This window comes from Schistocerca serialis, chromosome 2, assembly GCF_023864345.2.
Source record: "Schistocerca serialis cubense isolate TAMUIC-IGC-003099 chromosome 2, iqSchSeri2.2, whole genome shotgun sequence".
NCBI classification, from domain to species: domain Eukaryota; kingdom Metazoa; phylum Arthropoda; class Insecta; order Orthoptera; family Acrididae; genus Schistocerca; species Schistocerca serialis.
Genome location: NC_064639.1, coordinates 999,228,775 through 999,232,096, shown reverse-complemented (window position 1 = coordinate 999,232,096; position 3,322 = coordinate 999,228,775). Strand labels below are relative to the sequence as shown.

At 46.6% G+C, this 3,322-nt stretch overlaps 1 non-coding gene across 1 annotated transcript; it reads right to left on the bottom strand.

Annotated features, from left to right (window-relative positions):
* Window positions 1-3,048: 3,048 nt before the first annotated feature.
* Window positions 3,049-3,122, bottom strand: Trnaa-ugc (transfer RNA alanine (anticodon UGC)). The gene has a single exon. It is a non-coding gene; the product is annotated as a tRNA-Ala (tRNA).
* Window positions 3,123-3,322: the final 200 nt, after the last annotated feature.

Genomic DNA, 3,322 nt, shown 5'->3' with positions numbered 1-3,322 from the left:
CCATTTTCTCCCCCCACTTCTTTTCCGCATGTGCACACAATGCAATTGGAGTACGTAGAACTGCTGCGGTTAATAACAAGTTGTTGTCAGCCATCTTGAACTTTGACGAAAAATTTGATGACAGTGTAATACCCCTCGTAGCGCTACGTCAAAGATCTTTGTCCAATATATTGGACGGAATATTGGATCACATCTTTGATCAAATCTTTGACAAAGAAATTTGATAGTGTAATACCGGCCTTAGCGACCCATACCACTGCCGCTGCCACTCTGTTTTGCGCTCGAGAGTAAAATTGGATCTGGCAAGGGGCGGCGAACGTGGGAGCGTGCGGCAGCCGCTGGACGGGCTATCCACCTCGCCCTGTTCTTTAATTGTTCTCGGCCGGCCCTTGCTTGCCCTTCGTGCACCAGCCCTGCACACGCAGCGGTGCCCGACACCTCCGCCTCAAGGGCGCTAATGACGCAGTAGGGCCGCGTAAAGGAAGGGCTGCCCCCTGCTGCGACTTCTCTCCCTACAGCGAGCTCGTTACTTATACATTCTCCTGTTCTAGCCCAGGATGCCCCAGTGTTTGAACACATACGTGATGGCCAGAGAGATATACTCTAAGCAGAATAAGGTCCACCTGCGCATCGACATATGCACTCTCCAACACTACATCCAGACTGTAACTTTACTGGTTCTTGGAAAAAACGACATTTCGTTAAAGGAAACGGTTGTGACCGCTCAGTGTCATTCATTACGATCACGACGACACCCCTCGATCGACGTTAGCACTCGTGGTGTCACTCGCCTTCATACGTGGCAGTGGACGTTTGAAAATTCGTGACGCTAGCTCAATGGTCGTCAACTGATTTAAATGTTATTCCCGGCTGACTCTTTAACGGGGGTGAGGAGAAAGAACACATCTTGGTGATACCAGCATTACGCGTATTTAGATGTTCGATTAATCTGAATGGGCCGGCCGGAGTGAATACAACACAAATGTTCTTCGTTGACCCCGGCCGGGGTTGCCGAGTGGTTCTAGGCGCTACATTCTGGAGCCGAGCGACCGCTACGGTCGCAGGTTCGAATCCTGCCTCGGGCATGGATGTGTGCGATGTCCTTAGTTAGTTAGGTTTAATTAGTTCAAAGTTCTAGGCGACTGATGACCTCAGAACTTAAGTCTCATAGTGCTCAGAGCCATTTGAAGCAATCAGAATGGTTTACAATGTTCCAGCGATTCTATTCGAACTCTATGCTGATGTACCGACAAGGACCATTTTCGCAGATAAACATGCAAGGACGTAATGTGTTGTGTTGGCAGAAGAGCCAACATCGTATTTTTACCCTCCACGCTGCCCTCCAATGCTAAATTTGTGATCCCTTGATACCTCAGAACATGTCCTACCAACCGGTCCCTTCTTCTTGTCAAGTTGTGCCACAAACTCCTCTCCTCCCCAATTCTATTCAATACCTCCTCATTAGTTATGTGATCTACCCATCTGATCTTCAGCATTCTTCTGTAGCACCACATTTCGAAAGCTTCAACGAGAAAGAAAAAAAGCCTCAACGTGAACGAATCACGGATACCCTCGCTGCAGCGAACGGCCGTTGAAAGTAGCAAGGTTAGAACTGCAGTGGTAACGATTAGGGCAAGCCTTTGAACGTTGTCGCGCCAGGTACATACTGTATAATCTGCGGCCGCCAGCCCCCAGACCACCACCAGCAAATGAGGGTGAAGCTCTGACAACGACAGCCACTCATCCTGGCGAAATGTCAGAAAAATGATCCAACAGACGTCGACAGAAGCGTACGAGACAGAAACCAACAGGCAAACTCTCCAGTGAGCGAAATGAGTTTCCAACAAATGCGTATTTTGACATTTACGACGATCAATTGAGCTGATGTAGTCGCTGTGCTTTACATTCGTGCTCCAACTTTTTATGGTACCTCCCTGCGAACGTATGCAGCACTGTGCCGCTCGGGACGCGTCTTCAATTCCTAGCAGAACGCTACATCCGCGTGGCGAATCCGCTTGAGTAGCTTGCGTGTACATCAATAATAGCTTTGTATGCACACGCGGAAGTACTCGGCATGAGGCAGCGCTCACTCACGGAGTGACGGGAAAGGGCTGTGTAGCCTCGCCAGGTGCCTAAGGAAACATAGACTCTACACTCTAGGCAGCTTCGACACAACGTAGCGGCACTAATGGGACCGGCAAGCGTTAGAGTACATTTAGAATTTAAATTTCCTTTTAGCTGTCGATTTTAGATGTTTTTTTTAGAAGAAGGTTTGAGCCGTATACGTGAGAATCAACAAGTGTTACCACAGTACAAAGAAAATTAAAGGGACGACCGAATACTGAAAGTTATTGAAAGTCATTGTTTCAGCTGTGGAACTCTGTATTTCCGTGAAATAATAACGGATGAAATAATGTTCGCCTTCAGTCAGCTGCTAAAATCGCACTGATATTCAGACAAATTTGGAAAAGAACAATCAAATGATTTTTGTCGAGGCGTGTGACAACGGACTTCAGTGTCTACTTTGTAACTAACAAAAAACTTCAGTCCCTACAACGTAGGCTTTCGTGAGTAATTCGAACAAATGAACTTGTAGACCTCGTTACAGTTGACAATATGAACATAAAGAGAAAGGAAATGTAAAGTGTAGAGGTGAAGAGAGATGGATATTCCTCAGCCTTCTAACTCGATAAATGTTCGAATAATTAGATCATTCAAACAAATTTATTCGCCAATATATTATCTCTAAACTAAATAACGAATACCAAACGATGATACCTTACTTTCTTCGTTTACTTCTTGTATAGAACTAGTATTTGTTCCCTTGCTAGTTTCTTTTTCATAAAGAACTTATTCCTGATTTAGTTGGAAACGTGGCTTTGTGGGTCAGTGGCTTGAGTTCCAGGCTTAGATATATATACTAAGATGGTATCTGTTCTTTCGGACATGTCCGACCATGCAGCTCGTTAGAATGAAATTACAATGAGAAGAACACCCTTAGCTGCTTACAGGCGTTGACGTACGTCAACGAGGACGGATGAAAATGTGTGCCCCGACCGGGACTCGAACCCGGGATTTCCTGCTTGCATGGCAGACGCTCTATCCATCTGAGCCACCGAGGACACAGAGGATAGCGCGACTGCAGACATTTATCTCTGGCACGCCTTCCGCGAAACCCACATTCTCAACGTATTGTCCCGCACTACATTCGTAGTGCCCCCGCCCATTATACTCATTACTCGCGGCGTGTTGCCAATTCCCGTAAGAGTTCGGGCACTGTTTTTGCATTCCCACAGAAAAAGAAGATGGCCAAGTGGCCGGT